Genomic DNA, 19,311 nt, shown 5'->3' with positions numbered 1-19,311 from the left:
ATCATAGATGATGGGAAGCTAGGACTGTTGTAGATTATCCTTTTTATTAGGGTTTCATCGGTCAGTGTATAAGTAATGTTCATGATGATGTTAATCTCTGTAAGATTAACTTCAATTTACTAACAATTTTTTTTCCAGAATTCAAGTCAAATGCATGTTATCTTGTGCCTACTAAGTGCCAGCATCTGAGCAGCACTTCAAATATTACTTTTTTCCAATCACTCAACGTTGGCATAAGGATCATCGAATGTTAACCTTTATAGTTGATGCATCATGGACCGAGAAAAGTTTATGCGGGAGATGCCCTTACCACACGTTCAGAACTTAGTCCAATTTTTTGTCCGTGTCACTATATTGATCAACCAAAGGACATGTATGTTAGCCACGTGAGGTGACTTTAATTACAGTAGGGATTTTGTTTTTTCCCATAGGAAACATTATTGTCGAAGATAATACTCCTACTACCACATGATATAGATGAACATGGACTCTCTTTACAGCCAGGTCAGGGCATTTTGTTGATTGGACAGGTACATGCTACAAAGCTACAACCACTATATAGCACAACTCAAAGCACAGAAGCAGATGCCTAAGAAACATAAAACCCGCCACTACCAGTGTAGCGTGTTGCCGGCCGGTGACACAATGACACGCAAGGTATCCTGGTGCCGGCTACCACCTCCTTGGACATCTTCAGGAACGGGTCCATGTTGTGGTGGTACCAGCCATTTTGCCTCACTCCCGTGGATGTTGCTCTCCAGGGTAGGTGAGTTATTGGTTTTGCTCACATCTTGCTGCTCATCGTCGGACCAGTCGCCATCACGTCGCACATGGCTATGCCCTCATACTCCTCATCTGACTTGGTCAAGTGTTGGTCGAGTGTTCGTCCATGGAGCCGACATCTATCTGTTAAATTGGTAGATAGTTAGAAAGAAATTTTATACACCCAAATTCAGGGTGTTACAAAAGGCTTTCATTTTGTACCATATCATATTTTCTTAGACTATTTAAACATATACCATTGTTTCTTTCAGACTGATTAAACATCGAAATTGAAAAAGATTCCATACTGGTTAAGCTTGTATTGATCATAATGGGTTTTCATACATATGCCAGATTTCCACATTTTCAATCTTGCAACCTTTTCTCAACTTTACCTTTTACTCCACTTAGCTCTACTTTTCTCAGTTTCTTATCACTGATGGGATGCCCGTATAGGTCATTGGAAATTGTATTCTCATACCTAACATATTCTCAAAGCAAAAGTGCAGAAATTTCAGATTTGCCATGTTCTAGGAAGTATAATTAAACGAAGAACCATCTCATTTTCTAGTGCACGTACTGAAAGGGAAATGTGCCCTTGGGCCATTTCTAAGTGTTTTGGTGATTTAGTGTCCAATACAAGTGCCTAAGTGTCTAAAGGTGGACAAAGTACAAATCAAGTATAAAGGTACGTTTCTCAGACTTAGTACATTGTTTTTAGAGACTAATGTATTGTGTATAAGTGCTGGAAACAGGAGAAAACGAACTGGAGAAGAGATGGCCTTGTTCAGCCAAAGCCAGCTCTGTCTGGGTGCACCGGACTGTCCGGTGGTGCACCGGACAGTGTCCGGTGCCCCAGGCTGGCTCAGGCGAACTTGCTGCTCTCGGGAAGAAATTAACGGCGTACGGCTAAAATTCACCGGACTGTCCGGTGTGCACCGGACTGTCCGGTGAGCCAACGGTCGGCCGGGCCAACGGTCGGCCGCGCGATTCGCGCGGGACACGTGGCCGAGCCAACGGCTAGTAGGGGGCACCGGACTGTCCGGTGTGCACCGGACAGTGTCCGGTGCGCCAACGGCTCCAAGGCTGCCAACGGTCGGCTTCGCCAAATAAGGAAAGAGATCCGCACCGGACTGTTCGGTGCGCCAGTCGACAGAAGGCAAGAAAGGCCTTCCTGGAATGCACTCAACGGCTCCTAGCTGCCTTGGGGATATAAAAGGGACCCCTAGGCGCATGGAGGAGAAAACCAAGCATTCTCTAAGCATTCCTAAGCACTAAGACATCGATTTCGCGCTTTTGATTCCTTGCGATAGCAATTAGAGCTCTAGTTGAGTTGTGAACTCATTGAGTTGTGTTGTGAGCTCTTGTTGCGACTTGTGTGCGTGGTGTTGCTGTGATTTCTTGTCTTGAGTGTGTTGCTCATCCCTCCCTTACTCCGTGCTTCTTTGTGAACATCAAAGTGTAAGGGCGAGAGACTCCAAGTTGTGGAGATTCCTCGCAAGCGGGATAAAGAAAAGCAAAGCAAAACACCGTGGTATTCAAGTGGGTCTTTGGACCACTTGAGAGGGGTTGAATGCAACCCTTGTCCGTTGGGATGCCACAACGTGGAGTAGGCAAGCGTTGGTCTTGGCTGAACCACGGGATAAACCACTGTGCCATCTCTGTGTTGATCTCTTGTGGTTATTGTGTTTTGTTGAGACTCCTCTCTAGCCACTTGGCATTATTGTGCTAACGCCTAACCAAGTTTTGTGGCATTAAGTTTTCAAGTTTCACAGGATCACCTATTCACCCCCCTCTAGGTGCTCTCAATTGGTATCAGAGCCGTTCTCTTCAAGAAAGGGACTAATCGCCCGAAGAGATGGATCCTAAAGGAAAGGAGATTGTGATCAATGATAAGGAGAAGGAGTCCTTCGCCAACGAGCCGAAAGATGACAAGCCTACCGACTCGGGCTCGGGTCACAAACAAAGAGATGGGAAGAAGAAGAAGACGAGGCGCATCAAGGAGATCGTCTACTACGACGACAGCGATGAATCCTCTTCTTCCCAAAAGGACGACGACAACGACTATGAGAAAAAGAAGACGGTTAACTCAAACTTCTCTTTCGATTATTCTCGTATTCCACATAGCTCAAATGCACATTTGCTTTCCATTCCACTTGGTAAACCTCCTCATTTTGATGGAGAGGACTACGGATTTTGGAGTCACAAAATGCGTAGTCACTTGTTCTCTCTCCATCCGAGTATATGGGAGACAATAGAGAGTGGGATGAAATTTGATAGCTCGGATAGTCCTTTGTTTATCAATGAACAGATTCATAAAAATGCACAAGCTACTACTGTGTTGTTAGCCTCATTGTGCAGGGACGAGTACCATAAGGTGAGCGGCTTGGACAATGCCAAGCAAATATGGGACACTCTCAAGATCTCACATGAGGGGAACGACGTTACCATGCTCACCAAGATGGAATTGGTGGAAGGCGAACTCGGGAGATTCGCGATGATAAGAGGGGAGGAGCCAACCCAAACATACAACAGGCTCAAGACCCTCATCAACAAGATAAGGAGCTATGGAAGCACGCGATGGACGGACCACGACGTCGTCCGCCTGATGCTAAGGTCCTTTACCGTTCTTGATCCACATCTTGTGAACAATATTCGTGAGAATCCTAGGTACACGAAGATGACGCCCGAGGAGATCCTTGGAAAGTTCGTAAGTGGGCGGATGATGATCAAGGAGGCAAGATACGTGGACGACGCGTTGAACGGTCCAATCCATGAGCCTCAACCCATTGCTCTCAAGGCAACGAGGAGCAAGGAGGCGCTACCTAGCAAGGTAGCACAAGTTGAGGCGGCCGGGCTCAATGATGAAGAGATGGCCCTCATCATCAAGCGCTTCAAGACGACGCTTAAGGAACGCAAAGGACAGCCTTACAAGAACAAGACGAAGGGGAAGCGCTCATGCTTCAAATGTGGTAAGGTTGGTCATTTTATCGCTAACTGTCCCGATAATGATAGTGACCAGGAACAAGGGAACAAGAGGGAAAAGAAGAAAGCTTACAAGAAGGCTAAGGGCGAGGCACACCTTGGCAAGGAGTGGGACTCGGATTGTTCGTCGTCCGACTCCGACAACGAAGGACTCGCCGCCACCGCCTTCAACAAATCGACCCTCTTCCGGTCTTCCCCAACGAGCGCCATACATGCCTCATGGCAAGGGAGAAGAAGGTATGTACTCGAAATACTACTTATGCTTCTTCAAGTGAGGACGAGTCTAGTGATGATGAAATAGATTATTCATGTTTATTCAAGGGCCTAGATAGAACCAAGGTTGATAAAATTAATGAATTAATTGATGCCTTGAATGATAAGAATAAGTTATTAGAAAAGCAAGAGGATTTGTTATATGAAGAACATGATAAATTTGTAGAGGCACAAAAATCTCATGCTTTAGAAGTTAAAAGGAATGAGATGCTTTATTGTGAACTATCTACTTGCCATGAGACAATTTCTAGCTTAAGGAGCATAAATGATCATTTGAATGCTAAGTTAGAAATAGCTAGTAAATCAACATCGTGTGTAGAAAATGTTGTAACTTGCACTAGGTGTAAAGATGTTAACATTGATGCTTGTAGTGAACACCTAGCTCGCATTTCTAAATTAAATGATGAAGTGGCTAGTCTTAATGCCCAACTCAAGACTAGCAAGAGTGATTTTGATAAACTAAAATTTGCTAGGGATGCCTACACGGTTGGTAGACACCCCTCAATTAAGGATGGGCTTGGCTTCAAGAGGGAAGCCAAGAACTTGACAAGCCATAAGGCACCCATCTCCATCAAGGAGAAAGGGAATGCCCCTATGGAAAATAGTGTGCAAAAGAACCATGCTTTCTTATACAATGATAGGAAATATTCTAAGAACGTTCATTGCAATAATGTTGTTTCATATGCTATGACTGCTTCTGGTTCCCATGTTGTGCATGATAGAAATTTAGCGAGGAGAAATGTTATTAATCACATGCCTAGAAGAAATGTTGTTCATGTTTCTAGGAAAACAAGTAGTGAACCTTCTACAATTTATCATGTTTTAAATACTTCCTTTGCTATTTGTAGAAAGGATAGGAAGATAGTTGCTAGAAAATTAGGGGCAAAATGCAAGGGAGACAAAACTTGCATTTGGGTCCCTAAGGATATTTGTAATAACCTTGTAGGACCCAACATGAGTTGGGTACCTAAGACCCAAGCCTAAATTTGCCTTGCAGGTTTATGCATCCGGGGGCTCTAGCTGGATTATCGACAGCGGATGCACAAACCACATGACGGGGGAAAAGAGGATGTTCTCTTCCTACGTCAAGAACAAGGATCCCCAAGATTCAATAATATTCGGTGATGGGAACCAAGGCAAGGTGAAAGGGTTAGGCAAAATTGCAATCTCAAATGAGCACTCTATTTCTAATGTATTCTTAGTAGAGTCGCTTGGGTATAATTTGCTATCTGTGAGTCAACTTTGCAATATGAGATATAATTGTCTATTCACTAATGTAGATGTGTCTGTCTTTAGAAGAAGTGATGGTTCATTAGCTTTTAAGGGTGTATTAGACGGCAAACTTTATTTAGTTGATTTTGCAAAAGAGGAGGCCGGTCTAGATGCATGCTTAATTGCTAAGACTAGCATGGGCTGGCTGTGGCATCGCCGCTTAGCACATGTGGGAATGAAGAACCTTCACAAGCTTCTAAAGGGAGAACACGTGATAGGTCTAACCAATGTTACTTTCGAAAAAGATAGACCTTGTGCAGCTTGTCAAGCAGGTAAACAAGTGGGAGGAGCGCATCACAGCAAGAATGTGATGACCACATCAAGACCTCTGGAGCTGCTACATATGGATCTCTTCGGACCCGTCGCCTATCTAAGCATAGGGGGAAGTAAGTATGGACTAGTTATTGTTGATGACTTTTCCCGCTTCACTTGGGTATTCTTTTTGCAGGATAAATCTGAAACCCAAGGGACCCTCAAGCACTTCCTAAGGAGAGCTCAAAACGAGTTTGAGCTCAAGGTGAAGAAGATAAGGAGCGACAATGGGTCTGAGTTCAAGAACCTTCAAGTGGAAGAGTACCTTGAGGAGGAAGGGATCAAGCATGAGTTCTTCGCTCCATACACACCACAGCAAAATGGTGTGGTAGAGAGGAAGAACAGGACGCCTATAGACATGGCGAGGACGATGCTTGGAGAGTTCAAGACCCCCCGAGTGCTTTTGGTCGGAAGCCGTGAACACGGCTTGCCACGCCATCAACAGGGTCTACCTTCATCGCCTCCTCAAGAAGACGTCGTATGAGCTACTAACCGGTAATAAACCCAATGTTTCGTATTTTCGAGTTTTTGGGAGTAAATGCTACATTCTAGTGAAGAAGAGTAGGAATTCCAAATTTGCTCCCAAAGCCGTAGAAGGGTTTTTGTTAGGTTATGACTCAAATACAAAGGCGTATAGAGTCTTCAACAAATCATCGGGTTTGGTTGAAGTCTCTAGCGACGTTGTATTTGATGAGACTAATGGCTCTCCAAGAGAGCAAGTTGTTGATTTTGATGATGTAGATGAAGAAGAAGTTCCAACAGCCGCAATATGCACCATGGCGATTGGAGATGTACGGCCACAGGAACAAGATGAACAAGATCAACCTTCTTCCTCAACAATGGTGCATCCCCCAACTCAAGATGATGAACAGGAGGCGTGTGATCAAGGGGGAGCACAAGATGACCATGTAATGGAGGAAGAAGCGCAACCGGCACCTCCAACCCAAGTTCGAGCGATGATTCAAAGGGATCATGCCGTCGACCAGATTTTGGGTGATATTAGCAAGGGAGTAACTACTCGATCTCGATTAGTTAATTTTTGTGAGCATTACTCTTTTGTCTCTTCTATTGAGCCTTTCAGGGTAGAAGAGGCCTTGCTAGATCCAGACTGGGTGTTGGCCATGCAGGAGGAGCTCAATAACTTCAAGAGGAATGAAGTTTGGACACTGGTGCCTCGTCCCAAGCAAAATGTTGTGGGAACCAAATGGGTGTTCCGCAACAAACAAGACGAGCACGGGGTGGTGACAAGGAACAAGGCTCGACTTGTGGCAAAAGGTTATGCCCAAGTCGCAGGTTTGGACTTTGAGGAGACTTTTGCTCCTGTGGCTAGGCTAGAGTCCATTCGTATTTTGCTAGCATATGCCGCTTGTTGGGACCATGCTTCGTCGCCGAAGGTCCTGCAAAAAGAAACAACTTCGGCTGAAGCTGCTTGAACATGATGCCGAAGACACCGTTCACGAAGCTTCGGAACTACAACATATCCGAAGACGAAGGGTCGAACCGACTTAAAGATAGAATGACCTTTTAGCCCATAAGGGTCTGAGTCATTGTTGTAAACTTTTATGAGGGGCATAATTGTAATTCCTCATGAGTTGTGTCCTGTGCCTATAAATAGTGAACAGTATTCCTTTACTGTTCATGCATTCCTGTAATTGCAAACGCATCACTCAGAAATTATTGTTTGTCAAGGCAAAGGTATAAATGTACCTAAACGTTATATTCAAACATCTTAGATTCATATAATAAAATATGTGAACGATGTCATCTATTTCCAATATATTTATCTTTAATATTTCACGTTTTACATTACTTTGTATTATCTTTATAAAATTAATTACGAAGGTGAAACCTTCGTAATATTATGCTCCTGACCTTCGTCCGAAGTTCATTAAATCCTTGTGGAGATAATGCTTCGGCGGACGAAGGGCATTGATATTTAACATTTTGTGTTGTCTTGTTCTTAACTCATAGCATTTGAGAACAAGTCCCCAACATTGGCACCCACCTCCGGTGAACTCACTACCACTTTTTTGAGCTGATGGCTTCGTTCAACAATCAAGCTGGAGCTGCTTCGGCTCCGAAGCTGGTACTCCCAATAACAGGCGGTTCATGCTCAGAGCCAGCCAACAAGAAGCAGAAGAAGGGGGCACAGAGAAGGGTACATCATGTCGGGGTGCAAGGACCCTTCATCAAGTCAAGATGGTCTCACATTCCAATTACCTTCTCCCAAGAGGATCTTTAACTCAAGGATTACCCACACAACGATGCTATGGTTATCTCTTGTGTGATCAAAGGATTTCTGGTCCATAATGTTTTGGTTGATACAGACAGCGCAGCTGATATCATATTTGCTAAGGCCTTCAGACAGATGCAAGAGTCCGAAGACAAAATTCATGATGCCACACATCCCCTTTGCGGCTTCAGAGGAAGGCAGATTGTAGCACTCGGCAAAATCTCAATGCCAGTGACCTTCGGATTTATCAAGAACACAAGGACTGAACAAGTTGTGTTTGATATTGTTGACATGGAATACCCTTACAATGCAATCATTGGTCGTGGTACTCTCAATGCCTTCGAAGCAATTCTTCATCCAGCTTATCTTTGCATGAAGATACCTTTGGACCAAGGGCCCATTGCTATCCATGGAAGTCAGGAAGCTGCCAGAAGGGCTGAAGGAAATTGGACAGACTCAAAAGCAATCCATAATATAGATGGAGCTGAAGCTTGTGAGCAATACAAGTTCAGAAGGGAAAAAGCTGCTTCGGCTGATCAGCCGAAGCCCATGCTCTTATGTGAGGACATAGCAGAGCAGAAGGTGCTATTGGGATCTCAATAGTCCGAAGAACAGGAGAAAACCTTGATAAGGTTTTTGTTCAACAATAAAGATGTTTTTGCTTGGTCAGCTAATGATCTTTGCGGAGTTAACAGGGATGTTATTGAGCACTCGCTCAATGTTGATCTATCCTTCAGACCCAGAAAGCAGAGGCTTCGGAAGATGTCTGATGACAAGGCCGAAGGTGCTCGAAATGAAGTAAAAAGACTCCTCAGTGCTGGAGTTATTAGAGAGGTAAAATACCCAAAATGGTTGGCTAACACTGTTATGGTGAAGAAGGCCAATGGTAAATGGAGAATGTGTATCGATTTTACCGATCTCAATAAGGCCTGTCTGTCGGGGACCATAATTAGGGGTACCCTCAAGGCTCCTAATTCTCAGCTGGTAACCCCCATCAGCATAAAGCTGCAAAGGCCTGATGGGTGCGATTAAGTCAGGGATCAGTCCATTCGAGGGACTCGATCACGCCTCGCCCGAGCCTAGCCTCGGACAAGGGCAGCCGACCCCGGAGGATCTCCGCCTCGCCCGAGGCCCCCCCAGCGGCGAACATATTTCCGGCTCGCCCGAGACCCTGTCTTCGCCAAGAAGCAACCCTGACCAAATCGCCGCGCCGACCGACCAAATCGCAGGAGCATTTAATGCAAAGGTGGCCTGACACCTTTATCCTGACGCGCGCCCCTCAGCCGACAGAGCCGAAGTGACCGCCGTCACTTCGCCGCTCCACTGACCGGTCTGACAGAAAGACAGCGCCGCCTGCACCGCTCCGACTGCGGTGACACTTAACAGAGTGAGGCTGACAGGCAGTCAGGCCCGGCCGCAGGCACCATAGGAAGCTCCGCTTCGTCCGACCCAGGGCTCGGACTCGGGCTAAGTCCTGGAAGACGGCGAACTCCGCTCCGCCCGACCCAGGGCTCGGACTCGGGCTAAGCCCCGGAAGACGGCGAACTCCACTCCGCCCGACCCAGGGCTCGGACTCGGGCTAAGCCCCGGAAGATGACGAACTCCGCTCCGCCCGACCCAGGGCTCGGACTTGGGCTCAGCCCCGGAAGACGACGAACTCCGCTCCGCCCGACCCAGGGCTCGGACTCGGGCTAAGCCCCGGAAGACGGCGAACTCTGCTCCGCCCGACCCAGGGCTCGGACTTGGGCTCAGCCCCGGAAGACGACGAACTCTGCTCCGCCCGACCCAGGGCTCGGACTCGGGCTAAGCCCCAGAAGACGGCGAACTCCGCTCTGCCCGACCCAGGGCTCGGACTTGGGCTCAGCCCCAGAAGACGACGAACTCCGCTTCGCCTGACCCCAGGACTCGAACTCCGCCCTGGCCTCAGCCAACGGCCTCCGCCTCGCCCGACCTAGGGGCTCGAACTCGACCTCGGCCACGGAAGACGGACTCGACCTCGACCTCGGAGGAGCCTCCACATCGCCCAACCTAGGGCGCGGGCCGGCCACGTCAACGGGAGGCACCATCATTACCCTACTCCAAGCTGACTCAGGCTACGGGGAACAAGACCGGCGTCCCATCTGGCTCGCTCCGCCAGATAGGCAATGATGGCGCCCCGCACGCTCCCTGACGATGGTGGCTCTCGGCCCCCTTACGGAAGCAAGAGGACGTCAGCAAGGACTCGACAGCCCCGACAGCTGTCCCTCAGCCAGGCTCCAGCGCTCCTCCGACGGCCACGACATCACACAAACCGGGCACCAAAATCTCTCCGGCCGCCACGATGGCGTGTACTTAGGGCGCTAGCTCTCCTCCGCTAGACACGTAGCACTCTGCTACACCCCCCATTGTACACCTGGATCCTCTCCTTACGCCTATAAAAGGAAGGACCAGGGCCCTCTTAGAGAGGGTTGGCCACGCGGGGACGAGGACAAGACAGGCGCTCGCGTGAGGCCGCTCGCTCCCTCTCCCGCGTGGACGCTTGTAACCCCCTACTGTAAGCGCACCCGACCTGGGCGCGGGACGAACATGAAGGCCGCGGGATTTCCACCTCTCTCACGCCCATCTCCGGCCACCTCACTTCCCCCCTTCGCGCTCGGCCTCGCGCCGACCCATCTGGGCTGGGGCACGCGGCGACATTTCACTCGTCGGCTTAGGGACCCCCCGGTCTCGAAACACCGACAGTTGGCGCGCCAGGTAAGGGACCTGCTGCGTGTTGACGAACAACTTCCCGTCAAGCTCCAGATGGGCAGTCTCCAGCAACCTCTCTGGCCCCGGACGGTGCTCCGTTTCGGGAGTCTTGAGTTCATGTCCCTCGATGGCAGCTACGACATGATACTCCTTCCACCGCCGGGCGACAGCGACAATGGCGGCCGACAGCCCGCCCGCCGGCGGCGGAATCGACGACGTCTTCCCCGCGTGGTGGAAGAACAACCTTCCAGCTCGCCCCGTCCTCTTCCCCGCCGACGGAGGAGGAGGCGGGGCAACCAAGGCCAAGCAGGAGGCAGCGCCTTGTCGGCTGTCGAGCGAGTCGACAGCGCCAGCACCCCAATGGGGGGCGCGCCGGGCATCGACCTCGCGCTTGAGACGAAGACGAGCGCTGTCTCCCCGCGACACGCCAATCCCGAGCAAACGGACGACGCCAGCACGCTCGCGAAAGGCTTGCTGGGTGTCACCCTCGTACCTGAGACGACGGTGCAGTCAGTCCCCGACGTGACTTCATCACCGCCCGTCGACCAAGAGGTACCGACCGATTCCCATCTCACGCCTTTCGGATTCAGCCTCAACCCGCCAAGTGGCCTCGCTTTGGCGGGCGCTCTCGTAGAGGCGAGTCCCAACCCTCTGAGGTATCGTATGCGGTCACCCTGGGACCGGCTGACGGACGTCTCGACCTACGGGCCCTCTGGGTCCGAGGAAGACGACGCGCCCGACTTCTGTTGGGATTTCTCTGGACTTGGCAAACCCAGTACCATGCGGGACTTCATGACCGCATGCGACTACTGCCTTTCTGACTGTTCCGACGGTAGCCGTAGCCTCGGCGACGAGGGCTGCGGCCCAAGCCGCGAATGTTTCCACGTCGATCTAGGGGGTCCCTCCGAAGGCAACCATCTCGGCATGCCGGAGGACGGTGATCTCCCTAGGCCGGTGCCTCGCGTTGACATCCCGCGGGAGCTAGCTGTGGTCCCCGTTCCGGCGGGGGGTCACGACCCACAGCTCGAGCAAATCCGCGGGGTGCAGGCCAGGCTCGACGAGGGAGCAGGAGCGCTTGAGCCAATCCGCCGGGACGTCGGGCAGGCATGGGCGAGCCAACCTCCGGCCGGAGAAATGCGTCATCTACCCCAGGGCTTCCAGCGCCGCATCGCCGACGATGTCAAGGTCAGGCCGCCACCCGCATCCAGTGGGGTCGACCAGAACCTGGCTGCAACAGCAATGCTCCTCCGCGCGATGCCGGAGCCATCAACCACCGAGGGGCGGCGAATCCAGAGAGAGCTCAAGAATCTCCTGGAAGGCGCCGCGGTCCGGCGGGCCGAGAGCTCCGCCTCCCGAAGGCAGGGGTACCCCTCGGAACATCATGTCGCGACTTCCCGATTCATGCGGGGAGCCTCGATCTACACCGGGCGCACGCGCAACACAGCGCCTGCGGCCCCGGGTCGCCTCGGCAACGAGCACCATCACCGCGACCGTCGGGCCCACCTTGACGAGAGGGTGCGCCGAGGCTACCACCCCAGGCGTGGGGCACGCTACGACAGCGGGGAGGATCGGAGTCCCTCGCCCGAACCACCCGGTCCGCAGGCCTTCAGCCGGGCCATACGACGAGCGCCGTTCCCGACCCGGTTCCGACCCCCGACTACTATCACAAAGTACTCGGGGGAGACAAGACCGGAACTGTGGCTCGCGGACTACCGTCTGGCCTGCCAACTGGGTGGAACGGACGATGACAACCTCATCATCCGCAACCTCCCCCTGTTCCTCTCCGACACCGCTCGCGCCTGGTTGGAGCACCTGCCTCCGGGGCAGATCTCCAACTGGGACGACCTAGTCCAAGCTTTCGCCAGCAATTTCCAGGGCACGTACGTGCGCCCCAAGAATTCCTGGGACCTCCGAAGCTGCCGACAGCAGCCAGGAGAGTCTCTCCGGGACTACATCCGGCGATTCTCGAAGCAGCGCACCGAGCTGCCCAACATCACCGACTCGGATGTCATCGGCGCGTTCCTCGCTGGCACCACCTGCCGCGACCTGGTGAGCAAGCTGGGTCGCAAGACCCCCACCAGGGCGAGCGAGCTGATGGACATCGCCACCAAGTTCGCCTCCGGCCAGGAGGCGGTCGAGGCTATCTTCCGGAAGGACAAGCAGCCCCAGGGCCGCCCATCGGAAGATGCCCCCGAGGCGTCAACTCAGCGCGGCGCCAAGAAGGGCAAGAAGAAGTCGCAAGCGAAACACGACGCCGCCGACGCGGACCTTGTCGCCGCCGCCGAGTACAAGAACCCTCGGAAACCCCCCGGAGGTGCCAACCTCTTCGACAAGATGCTCAAGGAGTCGTGCCCCTACCACCAGGGGCCCGTCAAGCACACCCTTGAGGAGTGCGTCATGCTTTAGCGCCACTTCCACAGGGCCGGGCCACCCGCGGAGGGTGGCAGGGCCCGTGACGACGACAAGAAGGAAGGTCACCAGACAGGAGAGTTCCCCGAGGTCCGCGACTGCTTCATGATCTACGGTGGGCAAGCGGCGAACGCCTCGGCTCGGCACCGCAAGCAAGAGCGCCGGGAGGTCTGTTCGGTGAAGGTGGCGGCACCAGTCTACCTAGACTGGTCCGACAAGCCCATCACCTTCGACCAAGCCGACCACCCCGACCATGTGCCGAGCCCGGGGAGATACCCGCTCGTCGTCGACCCCGTCATCGGCGACGTCAGGCTCACCAAGGTCCTCATGGACGGAGGCAGCAACCTCAACATCATCTACGCCGAGACCCTCGGGCTTCTGCGTATCGATCTGTCCTCGGTCCGGGCGGGCGCTGCGCCTTTCCATGGGATCATCCCCGGGAAGCGCGTCCAGCCCCTTGGACAACTCGATCTTCCCGTCTGCTTCGGAACACCCTCCAACTTCCGAAGGGAGACCCTGACGTTCGAGGTGGTTGGGTTCCGAGGAACCTACCACGCGGTACTGGGGAGGCCATGCTACGCGAAGTTCATGGCCATCCCCAACTACACCTACCTCAAGCTCAAGATGCCGGGCCCCAACGGGGTCATCACCGTCGGCCCCACGTACAAACACGCGTTCGAATGCGACGTGGAGTGCGTGGAGTACGCCGAGGCCCTCGCCGAGTCCGAGGCCCTCATCACCGACCTGGAGAGCCTCTCTAAGGAGGTGCCAGACGTGAAGCGTCATGCCAGCAACTTCGAGCCAGCGGAGACGGTTAAGTCCGTCCCCCTCGACCCCAGCAGCGACGCCTCCAAGCAAGTCCGGATCGGCTCCGGGCTCGATCCCAAATAGGAAGCAGTGCTCGTCGACTTTCTCCGCGCGAACGCCGACGTCTTCGCGTGGAGTCCCTCGGACATGCCCGGCATACCAAGGGATGTCGCTGAGCACTCGCTGGACATCCGAGCCGGAGCCCGACCCGTCAAGCAGCCTCTGCGCCGATTCGACGAGGAGAAGCGCAGAGCCATAGGCGAGGAGATCCACAAGCTAATGGCGGCAGGGTTCATCAAAGAGGTATTCCATCCCGAATGGCTTGCCAACCCTGTGCTTGTGAGAAAGAAAGGAGGGAAATGGCGGATGTGTGTAGACTACACTGGTCTAAACAAAGCATGTCCGAAGGTTCCCTACCCTCTGCCTCGCATCGATCAAATCGTGGATTCCACTGCTGGGTGCGAAACCCTGTCTTTCCTCGATGCCTACTCAGGGCATCACCAAATCAGGATGAAAGAGTCCGACCAGCTCGCGACTTCTTTCATCACACCCTTCGGCATGTACTGCTATGTCACCATGCTGTTCGGCTTGAGGAACGCGGGCGCGACGTACCAGCGGTGCATGAACCATGTGTTCGGCGAACACATTGGCCGGACGGTCGAGGCCTACGTCGATGACATCGTAGTCAAGACGAGGAGAGCCTCCGACCTCCTTTCCGACCTTGAAGTGACATTCCGATGTCTCAAGGCGAAAGGCGTGAAGCTCAATCCCGAAAAGTGTGTCTTCGGGGTGCCCCGAGGCATGCTCTTGGGGTTCATCGTCTCCAAGCGAGGCATCGAAGCCAACCCGGAGAAGATCGCAGCCATCACCAGCATGGGGCCCATCAAGGACTTGAAAGGCGTACAGAGAGTCATGGGATGTCTTGCGGCCCTCAGCCTTTTCATCCCGCACCTCGGCAAAAGGGGCCTGCCTCTGTACCGCCTCGGGGCGAATAACGTTTCCCCCGGAAACCTGCTCCCGAGACCTGCATCAACCCTCCGTCAAAATCGATGACACGCCCGAGCCCGAGGCACCCTCGGCCCAGCCCGAGGTACCCTCGGCTCAGTCCGAGGCATCATCGGCACGGCCAGAGGCACCCTCAGCTCGGCCCGAGGCACCCTCGGCACCCGAGGGCGAGGCACTGCGCGTCGAGGAGGAGCGAAGCGGGGTCACGCCTAATCGAAGCTGGTAGACCCCGTACCTGCAATATCTCCACCAAGGAGAGCTACCCCTCGACCGAGCCAAAGCTCGGCGGTTGGCGCGGCGCGCCAAGTCGTTCGTCTTGCTGGGGGATGGGAAGGAGCTCCACCACCGCACCCCGAGCCCTTGTTGGAGACACCCGGGGGCTACACGCACCCCTGGGAAGGGCCGCTTGTCATCGCCAAAGTTCTGAAGCCCGGAACAAACGAACTGGCCGACAGTCAAGGCGAGGTCTGCACCAACACTTCGAACGTCTAACAGCTACGTCGCCTCTACCCTTAAGATGCTTTCAAGTTGTTCGCTTACCTTGCCCCCACGCAAGTTTTAGTCATCAAGGAAGGGTCAGCCTTGCCTCGGCAGAGCCCGACCCTCCCTCGGGGGCTAAAAAGGGGGGAACCCCTCTGCGTCAAAATTTTCAATCGAAAAGGCTTTTGCGTTCCCCCGGCTATGTCGGAAGCAGGACCCCAAGGAGCGAACGCGGGTGCATGTAAGTGGCAAGGCTGACTGAGCCGAGGGACTCCTACGCCTCTGGGTTACGGACACCTCACTCGTCACCCGCCACGAAAAGTGACCCCTACTTGGGGAAGCCACCCTGCTACTGACAGGCGGGGCCGGACACGCAAAATGAAAGGAAAAGGAGCATGGCTTTATGCAACAGTAATAAAGTGTTCAGGCCTCAGCGGCCGCAGAAAGACACACGTGCATCCAACAGAAACTGCTCCGACAGAGTTAGGCGTCGCCCTGGGAAGGAGCCGCGCCTTCGGCTTCGTCCCCGCCCTCGGCAAAGTCCATCCCGGCTTCGAACGACGGCGCAGGCGGGAGGATCTCTGCCTCGAAGGTGGTCGCCAGCATTGCGCTTGGACCCGCGGCGCCGCATCGAGCCTCTGGACTTCTGCCAGGGCGGCTTCATCTTCGTCAGGAAGGCAATACCCCTCGCTGACCCGCTCCAGGTCCATGACGTAGTGGGAAGCGAGCACAGCGAAGGCCCGCCTGACGTCGTGGTGTAGCGCCTCGCGGAGTCTGCCGCGCACATGATCGCCCAAGGCCTGCAGGCGACTTTGAGGGGAGCTTCCTGAGGGGACGTCGCCGGAGCCAAGGACCCGGCAGAAGTCCGAGACGGCCTCGGACATGGCCGCGTGGTCGGCCTCCCTCTGCTCGGCCGCCCCGACAAGCGCCTCGGCAAGCGCCTTGGCAGACTCATCAAGGGCGGACTCGAGCTCTGCGAACAGCCAGAATGAAAGATCTCAAACACAAGTGGAGGAAACAAGCTGAAACGAAAACCGAAAATGGCCAAGGCTTACCTCCGGCTCGGGCACGCTGCTCCGAGGCTGCGACCTGGGCTACGGCTAGGTCGGCTGCAAGGGCTTTAGCCCGGCTTTCGGCCTCGGCAGCCCGGCCCCGAGATTGTTCCCGCTCATCGACGATCCGGTCGAACTCCGACTGCTGTCATTGCACTTCTGTGCGCGCCGCTGCCGCCTCCGCGCGTGCCGCTGCCGCCTCGGCTCTCAGATCGGTGCAGAGCAACCGAAGGTCCGCCGCCTCGGCGCCCTGCTGAGAGAGGCGCGCAGTAGCCCCGGCGAGCGAGGTCCTCAGGGATCACAGCGAGCCCCAGACGTCGACCTCGTGGCGGATGAACGACGACTTGGCGGCGCTCAGATCCGTCAGATCCTGAGGGAAGGAAGCGGGGCGTCACGAAAGACGCCTTGGTCACAAAAAAGAAAAGGTATGCCTGAAACCGTTACCTGGAGGATTTTGGGGACGTCCCTGCAGAAAACCTCCAGCGACGACCGGAGCGACCCCACCGTTGCTTCGGCACACTCGCGGAGCTCGTCCCAGGATTGCTCCTCCCGCTCATCGTCGAGAACGAAGAAGGGATCCGAGGCCTCGCGGGTCCGGAACCGGAGCAACTGGCACCGACCCTCGGAGCTCCGCCGCACAGCGACAAGGCTGCCGCTCGGCGGGACGGATCGCGTCTCCACGCCCCCCTCCTCCGAGGCACCAAGCGCCGACGCCTCGGCCGTCTCAGCGTCGGCAGCGACAGGTCGCTCCCCAACTGGGACGGTAGCAGCTTCAGTAGCAACAGGTGCCAGCACCGCCGGCACGTCCGGTGGGGCCGGGGCCACGTCCGCGTCAGCCGCCTCCCCTAGCACGATGGCCGCCTCGGCAGAAGAGCCGGCCTCGGGAACTCGCTCCACGGCGACTGGTGCCGCCTGAGCCCCTGGCTTTGGAGCGCCTTCCGAGAAGGTCAGCTGAACGGCAAGGCCTGGAGCAGCGCCGGCTGCGGAAGCCGACGCCGTCTTAAGGGCCTTTCGGGGAGCCAGATCGGTCAGGCCATGGCTTCGCTTGCTGAGGAGGAAAGAAAAATCACGGTCGAGACATACGAATGAAAAGCCAGGACGAAGACGTTCCAAGATACTTACCCGCTCCGGGCCATGATCAACCGTGCCTGAGGGGAGGTCTCTCGGATCTCGACCCCCGAAGCCGCCGCCGGGGTCCGCTTCGCCGGCAGCTTCGGCACCACCCTTGCTTTGGGCGCTTTGGACGCCCGGGAGGCGGACTGCCCAGGCACCACCACGGCGACCTGAGGGTCGCTCTCCTGTGCTGCCGGCGTGGGCGACGGCTCTCGGGGAACAGACGCCTCGACCTGGCTCCCCGTGGTCGCCTCAACTCCCCCAGCCGAGGGGTCAAGTACCCTCTCGGTCTGCCCCCGCTCTTCGGGCCGGGACCTCGGCGTCCCGACTCCGGGGACTGACGGCATCAGCCCACTCGGGGGCTGGCTTGACGGCTCCTGGCCTAACCTCAAGCCAGGGCCGAAGCCGAGGCGGGCAGCCATGTCGTCTTCCTCGTCATCATCTTCATCATCGTCGTCGTCATCAGGCGTTTCCGGCGACGGCTCCCTCGGGAGCCCCTCCCTCTCCTGCCGACGACGGAGCTTTTCCAAGGCGTCTCGAGCCCGCATCCGCTCGCGGGCCCAGGCCTTCTCCGCGTCCTTCTTTTTCTTCTTCTCCTCCGCGGCAACCCGCCGCGCTGCTCGGTCCACCGCATCCTGTGGGACCCGTGGCAGGGAAGGCTTGTGCCACCCTACCTCCTAAAGACGGATGGAAATCCCGACCGTAAGAACCAGTGGCAACCCGATGCAAGAGGAAGGAAGGAGCGGACACTCACCAGAGTCACGCACCCTTGGTCAGGGCGCATCAAAGGCTGGGAGAAGGCGCTGGGGTCCGGTTTCCCCAACGCGACGGCCACCCGCCCGTGGAGAACGTCGAAGGGAAGAGGATCCGAGGACATCCACGAGCCCACCAAGTCAGCCTCCGGTGTCATCTCCCAGAGCGGCAACCGTCGCTTCGCCAAGGGAAGCACCCTCCGGCGGTGGATGGCGGCAATCACTCCCGCGGCGGTGAGTCCCCCTTTCCGCAATGCCTCCAAGGCCTTGAGAAGGGGTTCGAGGTTCTTCTGTCTTTCGTGCGGGGTCCCGTGGCGCCAAGCATCGGCGGCGACGGTGACTACTCGCTGGGAAAACGGCGGGAGCAACTCGCCGTCATTCCGGAGGTAGAACCACCGGCGCTGCCACCCTTTGTTCGAGGACGCAAGGATGGTGGGAATATACAACGACGCCCGCGACTGCCTCAGCTGAAGGATGCAGCCGCCGGCCCGCACTGCCGCGTGGACCTTTCTCTCCCCCGTCGGCGAAGCGAAAAGCTCCGCGAAAAAGAGACGAGTCCACAAGTCCCAGTGGGGGCGATCCCCAAGTACCCCTCGCACACCGCTACGAAGATGGCGGCCTGCGAGATGGAGTTGGGGCTGAGGTTGTGCAACTCCACCCCGTAGTGGTGCAGGATCGCCCGCATAAAGCGGCTCGCCGGCACACCAAATCCCCGCTCGTGGAAGGAGACGAAGCTCACGATGTACCCCGGCGGTGGGGACGGAGCGGCTCCGCTCACGGGGGGAATCCATTCCGGCCGCCTCTTATCAGAGAGAGGGCGAAGTAAACCCTCAACAACAAGATCCTCCAGATCACCCACCGTCACTGTGGAGAAAGGCCATGGGTCACGCGGCGAGATGATGGTCACCCGGCCGGCCATCACCGAGCAGAAGGGGTGGCGGCGCAAAGGACAGGGTGGGCAATTTCCTTTTCTCTGGCTAAGTCTCTCGGGTTGCGAAAACCTAAGAGGGAGGCAGGAAGCGGAGCAAAGAACCATCGCCAGACCCTCCCCCGAGTATATAAAGACCAAGGCGAGACCGGTTCAACGTTTCGCCCGGACCGGCCGCGGGATTCAAAAACACGAAGCGAA

Source organism: Zea mays, chromosome 1, assembly GCF_902167145.1.
Source record: "Zea mays cultivar B73 chromosome 1, Zm-B73-REFERENCE-NAM-5.0, whole genome shotgun sequence".
In the NCBI taxonomy this organism is placed as follows: domain Eukaryota; kingdom Viridiplantae; phylum Streptophyta; class Magnoliopsida; order Poales; family Poaceae; genus Zea; species Zea mays.
This window is presented reverse-complemented; position numbering follows the sequence as displayed.